This window comes from Triticum urartu, chromosome 6 (assembly GCF_003073215.2).
Source record: "Triticum urartu cultivar G1812 chromosome 6, Tu2.1, whole genome shotgun sequence".
NCBI lineage: Eukaryota > Viridiplantae > Streptophyta > Magnoliopsida > Poales > Poaceae > Triticum > Triticum urartu.
The window spans coordinates 255905303-255914078 of NC_053027.1; the positions used below are offsets into that span (position 1 = coordinate 255905303).

Here is an 8776-nt window from a genome sequence, read left to right on the forward strand (position 1 = left end):
TGCATATCAATCAAAGTGTCCCAAATTTCCTTCGCATTCTCAAGGCAGCTGATTTTGTTGAATTCTTCGGGGCACAATCCGTTGAAGAGAATATCACAAGCTTGAGCATTGTATTGCAACATCTTCAACTCATCCGTGGTAGCTTCACGGTTCGGTTCTCTCCCATCAAAGAAGTCACCTTGCAAACCAACACACACAATAGCCCAAACGGCGGGGTTATGTCCAAGAATATGCATTTTCATTTTATGCTTCCAACTAGCGAAATTAGTACCATCAGAGTAAGGACCTCTACGGTGATAATTTCCCTCGCTAGACGCCATACTCTCCTAGGTTGTGAAACCAAGGCTATGACCACCAAAAGCTATGGAGATCAAAGCAAATGGAGACCAAAGCTCTGATACCACTTGTAGGATCGGAAGTATGTCTAGAGGGGGGGTGATTAGACTACTTGACCAAATAAAAACTTAACCTTTTCCCAATTTTAGTTCTTGGCAGATTTTAGCTAATTTAGGACAAGTCAAGCAATCATCACATGATTCAAGCAAGCATGCAAAGAGTATATTGGCAGCGGAAAGTAAAGCATGCAACTTGCAAGAATGTAAAGGGAAGGGTTTGGAGAATTCAAACGCTATTGGAGGCACGGATGTTTTTCCCGTGGTTCGGATAGGTGGTGCTATCCTACATCCACGTTGATGGAGACTTCAACCCACGAAGGGTAACGGTTGCGCGAGTCCACACAGGGCTCCACCCAAGGGTAACGGTTGCGCGAGTCCACACAGGGCTCCACCCACGAAGGGTCCACGAAGAAGCAACCACCCACAAAGGGTCCACGAAGAAGCAACCTTGTCTATCCCACCATGGCCATCGCCCACACAGGACTTGCCTCACTAGCGGTAGATCTTCACGAAGTAGGCGATCTCCTTGCCCTTACAAACTCCTTGGTTCAACTCCACAATCTTGTCGGAGGCTCCCAAGTGACACCTAGCCAATCTAGGAGACACCACTCTCCAAGAAGTAACAAATGGGGTGGAGGTAATGAACTCCTTGCTCTTGTGCTTCAAATGATAGTCTCCCCAACACTCAACTCTCTCTCATAGGATTTGGATTTGGTTGAAAGAGGATTTGAGTGGAAAGCAACTTGGGAAGGCTAGAGATCAAGATTCATATGGTAGGAATGGAATGTCTTGGTCTCAACACATGAGTAGGTGGTTCTCTCTCAGAACATATGAGTTGGAATGGTGTGTGTGTTCTGATGGCTCTCTCCTCGAATGAGAAGAAGGTGGAGGGGTATATATAGCCTCCACACAAAATCCAACCGTTACATAGTTTTCCAATCTCGGTGGGACCGAATCAATAAACTCGGTCGGACCGAAAATGTAAACCTAGTGACCGTTAGAGTTTTTCGGTGGGACTGACATGCAACTCGGTAGGACCGATATGGTTAGGGTTTGGGCATAACGTAATCTCGGTGAGACCGATTACACAAACTCGGTGAGACCGAATTTGGTAATTAGCTAACCAGAGAGTTGGTCAGGCAAACTCGGTGGGACCGATTTGCTCTTTCGGTGAGACCGAGTGGAACTCGGTGAGGCCGAAAAGTTACAAAGGGGAAACACTGAGTTTACATTGCAATCTCGGTGGGACCGATTCGCTCTTTCGCTGGGACCGAAAAGTTATGAAAGGGAAACAGAGAGTTTGCAACCCCATCTCGGTGAGACCGAGATCCCTATCGGTAGGACCGAATTGCTAGGGTTTGGCAGTGGCTAATGACAAGTGAAACTCGGTGGCGCCGGATAGGAAGAATCGGTAGGACTGAGTTTGGCTTAGGGTTTAGGTCATATGTGGATATGGGGAAGTAGTTGAGGGTTTTGGAGCATATCACTAAGCATTTTGAGAAAGTATCTAAGTGTAAGTTATAGGATCAGAACAAGATTTTCTTTGATTGTCGTTATAGGAAGTGAGCAAGCAAGCTAGACACGAAAACTCAGGATAGACGTGCTACTCTTCTAGCTTTGGTTAAGGTAAGTATATATTGGCACTTCTGGTTTCATGGAATTTCCAGCATAGGGCAAAAGTATTGGTTGGAAAAATTGGATATTTGGTATTGAATTGGGTCTTGGTTGTGGTGGTGGAGGTGAAGGATTAGGTCTAATATTATCATGTTTTGAGTTGTGAGGAAGGCCATAGGTGGCTGGAAACAAGTGTTCATGCCAAGGTTTTGAGGGGGATAGAGGGGGTTATTTTTTTGATTGGGTCTTTTAGTTGCTTTGCTACTAGAGGTCTAGGTGGTCAGGGGTTAAGGTCTGGAATAGGTGTGAGTGGTGGTCGTATTCAGTACCAATGGTACGGTAATTGGAGGTTCAGGCGGTTCAGGCCTAGGATAAGAGCTAGAGGCTTGTTGAGGGGTAGCCATGGTTTCAGCTTCACTGGCAACAGCTGGTAGGGACATTTGTTGTGGTGTTCTAGGAAAATGAACCATATTGCCCCTAGTTGTGTTAATCAAGCTATGCTCTTCTTCAACGCTCTGCGCCTTCAAAAAAGTAGTTTTGTTGCTTGTGCTTTAGTTTAGGAGTTTCAACTTAACTAGCATATGTGCATTTGGGTTGTTGGCATATGTCGGCTACATACTGGATGTTTTTCCATCATTGTTCGACTTGCACAGAAACAATGGGTCCCTTTTGGTTTATTTTTCTCCCTCCAAGTTTGTTCTTCACTGTAATGTGTGTCAACTCAACAAGAGTGAGCACACCCTTCCTGCTGGTCTTCTTCAACCTTTGTCTGTTCCATTACAACCTGGGTCTTCTATTTCAATGGATTTTCTTGAGGCACTCCCCAAGTTTTATGGTTATAGCTCAATACTTGTGGTCGTGGACCGTTTCACTGGCTCATTTCATTCCTCTATCTCACCCTTTTAGCTGTATACCCTATCTTGTATCCGTAGTAAGTCTACTCTTCTTACCCCCTCTCCTCTACCTTTTGTGGCCCATCTATTAGCTTTTTGACCATCTTTGAGTCATAGCGAGACAGCTCTATCTCTTTTCACAAGTACAGTCGTAAGTACAGTTTCAGGCGTCAACGATCAGCAGTACTGAGCTACGGAAAGTCTATCGAATTATAGCTACGGAAAGTCTATTGAAAGGACCTAATCAAAGGCTACTACAGCTATAACTGACCCGCCTATGGAATATATTAGCTCGGCTGAACCGACATGAAATGAAAGAGAGGAAGGCGGAAGCTATTGGCAAATAGAGGGGGATGTTCTCCGTGTCTTTTAGCCCTCACTAGATGACAACTTGCTTACTTTTCACTTCTTCTTAAGCTTGGCAGACTAGTTCCTGACTGACTTGATAGTGCGATGAGCTTACTTGCTCTAGTTCTATCCTCAGGATTTACTTACCTGAGTACCTAGCACCAAGGATCGATGTAATTTACTCTCAAAAAGATGTTGTTGATGCTAACACGCATATAAATAGATGTTCCCCACTGCTTGCTCCTCTTACCCGAATGGGGTTATATGCCTTAGTGAAACTCAGGGTAAAGTGGCAGAGGTATGACCTCGGGAAGAAAGAAAGATTGGGCGGGGAAAACGGGGTTCGAACCCGCGACTTCTGGCATGACAGACCAGCACTCTAACCAACTGAGCTATTTCCCCCTTTCGTAACTACTGTCGATTCAACAGTCACCTACCGGTTACCGTTGTAACTATACCAAAGTAGTTGTACAACAGAATGCCCTTCGCCTTTAGTACTTTTCTTATATATATTATGTTATATACTAAATGTGTCAAAGCAATAGAACTTATTGAAAAAAAACAAGCCCATCTTTCTCAAAAAGGAAGAGAGGGTGTGCCCCCCCCCAGAGAGAACCCCATTCTTTCAAGAAAGTTCTAATTAATTATGTAGAAAAAGAAATAAGGAAAATAGGAGTAAGTGAGTAGGGTCAACAAGATTCTAAATGAATACCACAAGTGACGGAACCAACGATGATGAAGAGATAAGGGGCGAAGGATATTTTTTCTATTATTCCAATTCTTATTTATTGATTATCTAATTTATTTAGATCCATATTCATTTTCATTTGCAAATACAAACTCTCTTTCATTTTCTTTTTACTTTTGCGCTAAGGATAAGGGAACTGAGAAAAAAAGAGCTGGCTTGGCTGGTACATCAAGCATATGACATATTGCTTGTTCGGTGTGGTACACATATCTGTCAATGTCAATCAAGTAAGAAAATGCATTCCCACTGTCTGAGGAAAAGGTGAAGAATTGCAATTTATTGAGCTTGTAAGGCCCGTTGAAGTCCCCGAGAAAGGGTATAAATAGGGCTATAAGTAGGCCGTTTGCTATTGCAATAAGGGCTGCTCGCCTTTCCTTTTGACGGCTTGGCTTCCTATCGCTCCTATGTAGTGGTCGGCCTTAAAAGGAGTCTTCCTACCATACCATCATGCATGCCTATGTTATAGTGCGTTAAGCTTCGCCAGAAGCAAGCAAGATGATGAAGCGAAGCTTCGTAGACAAGGCTCGTTCCGTGCTTGACTTACGAGCTCGTGTAGTAAGGCCTCACCCTACTTCAATAAGGGCTTATGCACTCCACTCGTAAACGAGCGTTAGAGCTTTTTGAGCGAGCGAGCGAAGCCTTCCTGGAGCTTCCCCCTTCCCTCACCCGAGAATTGCATTTCCGCTTCAGCTTCCCCGGTTTAGTTGGTTTGGAGGATTAATTGATTGGATACCCAATCCGCATAATCTTTCAAAGTCACTGCTTCTACGACGATAGGCGTAAAGGCATGATTAGTTCCACGAATCTCACTGCACTGACCATAGTAAACTCCTTCTCGTTGTACCGAGATGGAGGTAAGATTTGAACGACCAGGTACAGCATCACATTTGACACCTGAGGAAGGTACAGCCCAACTATGAGGTACATCAGCGGGTGTTACAATCATACGTAGATGAGTTTTGGCTGGTACAACCACTCTATTGTCAACTTCTAATAAACGTGATTGACCCAATTCTGGATCATCTTCTGGAATCGTATAACTGTCAAAAGTGAGTGACTGTTCATCGGAACTGTTATAGTCCGAATACTCATAAGGTTGGGTCGACGCCCGCCTCCCCCCAAACTTGACTTGCAAGTTTCCCCGCAAAAAGCTCTCCACGCCTACTCTTATTTATAAAGAGCACTATTCTTCTTTAGTTAGGTAGTTCTCCCCCCTCTATGAGACCGTAAGACCCCGGTGGAATCGAAGGCCCGCTTACTAATAGGCAAGAGGGGACCCTTTCTCGCCCAGCCCTACCTACATCAGTGAAGCTGGAACCGAGGAAGACAATGTTCAACACACATGAGACAAAATGAAGGTATGGGACGGCCAGTTCACCACGGAAAGGGATGCTAGTCGGCTTTGGCGAAGTTGTAGGCCCCAATAGATCAGATCTCAAGAGTGATTCCTCACCTATCCTGCCAGGGGCCAAGTCGAAGGCTCGAGTATAGATTCCCTATGCTCATGTGAACGGCCGGCCCGTAGATCTAAAAGGATCCATAAAAAAGACCGGAAAGTATGTTTGTCCATGAAAAAAAACTCGTTCATGAGACCTTGAATTCCCACGTTCCAGCTTGCATTATGCCAGCAGGTCCCACCCCAATTTCTTGACTCATCCTTATCTAAAAAAAGGACGGAGTCTATCTAGATCATAGGATCACTGTATTCAGAGGTCAATTCTCTTTCTTTGACCTCCCACCGTTCACGACATCCCTTGCTTCTCGCAAGAACGGCTCCTCGGTGGAGGAGTAGAAGCGCTGGTCCCCTTCGGTCAAGTGCTTGTGCGTGCTCTTACCTACCGTAGGACCTCCGTCCCCGAAGCGAAGAAGGAGGAGCAGGAACAACAGGTTGTCCTCTCTTGGCCCAGTAGTTCCGCAACTACTACCGTGGTTGTTGCCAACGGGGATCCCCCATTCCGAAAGGTAACGGGACCTGCCCTTAGGTCCAAAGTTGTATGCCACTGCTGTGGTGCCGATAGATTCACTACTGAAGCCCCGTTATCGGACATTGCAGGCTTAGCATCTATTTTTCGTATATCGCTCCACCACACCGAGAAGAGGTATGTGTACCTCCAGCAATAACAAGAATGGAACCATAGGCTCCTATGCTGGGAGCATTTCGGGGTATAGGTCTAACCACCTCAACTCCCCGTTTCTGGCATGCTATAGTTCTTTTAGTCTCTCGACGACGGGAATGGGAGATGACCGGTAAGCCAGATGCTTCGCGAACCACCGGTACATTTCATTGCACTTAAATCACCCTCGTTAAGAGGCACACTCCGATACCATTGATGTCCAATAGCTTTGATAGTAATGGTTGGATCTACTAATACCTCGTCCATTGAGTATAACAGAGCAAATGATGGTATAGCAATGAACAAAAGAATGACACTTGGAAATATGGTCCGAATAATTTCGATAGTAGTTCCATGAACAATCCTTTGTGGGATTGGATTAGTTTGCTCGTTGAAATGCCATAAAGCGCGAAACCAACATCCGTGATACGAAAACCAAAATAAGAATGAGGAGAAAAAGATATCGTGATGTAAGTCAATGATTCCTTGCATCATAGGTGTCGGTGTCAAAACCGGCGGATCTCGGGTAGGGGGTCCCAAACTGTGCGTCAAGGCCGGATGGTAACAGGAGGCAGGGAACACTTTGTTTTACCCAGGTTCGGGCCCTCTCAATGGAGGTAATACCCTACTCCTGCTTGATTAATATTGATGATATGGGTAGTACAAGAGTAGATCTACCACGAGATCAAAGAGGCTAAACCCTAGAAGCTAGCCTATGGTATGATTGTTGTGTATGGAGTTGATTGCCTACGGATTACAACCCTCCGGTTTATATAGACACCGGATAGGGTTAGGGTTACATAAAGTCAGTTACAATGGTAGGAGATCTTGAATATCCGCATCGCCAAGCTTGCCTTCCACGCCAAGGAAAGTCCCATCCGGACACGGGACGAAGTCTTCAATCTTGTATCTTCATAGTCCAGGAGTCCGGCTGAAGGTATAGTCCGGCTACCCGAACACCCCCTAATCCAGGACTCCCTCAGTAGCCCCTGAACCAGGCTTCAATGACAACGAGTCCGGCGTGCAAATTGTCTTCGGCATTGCAAGGCGGGTTCCTCCTCCAAGTCCTTCATAGAAGATTGTAAACACCAAGAGTAGTGTCCGGCTCTGCAAAATAGGCTACCACATATTGCCATAGAAAGAATGATATAAACACAAATCAAATCTGCTGACGTATTCCGCAGTGTGCCATCACACTACGGCCAAGTCCTTTACTCGAATCATTTCTACCTTTCCACCTCAGCATGTTTTGCGAGGCGGTTTCCTTGGCACGTCTTGTCAAAGCAGAGATCGTGTACCCCCCCCCCCCTTTACGGGATTCTCATCAATACGGACGTGGGTAACCCTAACCGCACCATTTATCACGGCGCTTGGGAGACAAGCGAGTTTTACTAGGCTGGTGGGGACCCACAACCGCATCCACCCATATAAGGGGATAAGGATCCACCTTTTTACCTACGCCTTCTTCCTCCTTTGCCTATCCATCTCCTGCGCACTCGAGCTCCAGTGCCCAAGCCCGCACTTCCCACCTCAACCTTCTCCAGCAATGTCCGGAGTGGGAGGCAAGTGGATGGTCTCCTCCGTCATGGAGGGCCATGTCAAAAAGCTAAGGAAGGCCGGATACTTGTCCAAAGACATCGCGCACCGGCTTCCCGAGGAGGGGCGGCTTCTCCCCACCCCAAGGCCCCATGAGAGGGTAGTATTCCTTCCCCACTTCCTCCGCGGACTGGGTTTTCCACTCCACCCATTTGTCCGGGGGCTCATGTTTTACTACGGCCTGGATTTCCATGATCTGGCCCCGAACTTCGTCCTCAACATCTCGGCGTTTATCGTCGTGTGCGAGGCTTTCCTCCGCATCCGCCCCCATTTTGGCCTCTGGCTCAAGACCTTTAACGTCAAGCCCAAGGTGGTGCGCGGCAGCCAGGCGGAGTGCGGAGGCGCCATGGCGGGCAAGATGGCCAACGTCCTATGGCTCGAGGGCTCCTTCGTGGAGACCCTGAAGGGGTGGCAATCGTGGTGGTTTTACATCACCGAGCCGCGCGATCCGAAATGGATCGCAACCCCTGAATTCCGATCTGGACCCCCCACGCGGCTTATGTCCTGGAAAGAGACGGGCCTGTCGTGGGGTGACGAAAAAGAGGTGACCAGATTGCAAACATGCATCCAGTCCCTGGTGAACAAGCCGATCAAGCTTGTCAATGTAGTCCAGGTTATGCTCGTCCGCCGGATCCTCCCGTGTCAACAATGGGGCTTTAATATGTGGGAGTTCAACCCGGCGCAGCACCAAACGCTTAACAGGCTCTTCGACACGACGTATGAAGATGTCTGGAAGGAGCTAACCAAAGGCGCCGAGGCTCCCACATCCGCTTCCGAGGACCGCGGATACAGCTTGCAGCGTCACGCTAGCGAGGTAAGCTATTTTCACCTTTTACAGGATGTTAAGTTTTTTCATAGTTTGACTCTATGCGGGATCTAAACTCCCTTACCTTTGACAGGCTTGGCGAGCGAAGTCCGGATCGATTAACTGTCCGGCTCCCTTGCCCAAAGACCCAGCCCCCGCTCTACTAGCGAAGCTGCTGGTTCCGGCACCTTATGTGGTGCCGGAGAAGAAGGCCAAGAAGAAGAAGGCCACGGGGACTCGAAAGAGTTCCCGGCATATGGTGG

The 8776-nt window shown here is 47.2% G+C and overlaps 1 non-coding gene and 1 pseudogene across 1 annotated transcript; both read right to left on the reverse strand.

Moving 5' to 3' along the window:
* Positions 1–3578: 3578 nt before the first annotated feature.
* On the reverse strand, positions 3579–3652 carry TRNAD-GUC. Its single transcript has one exon. It is a non-coding gene; the product is annotated as a tRNA-Asp (tRNA).
* A 668-nt stretch (positions 3653–4320) lies between these two features.
* On the reverse strand, positions 4321–6557 carry LOC125513078 (annotated as a pseudogene).
* Between the last annotated feature and the right edge of the window lie 2219 nt (positions 6558–8776).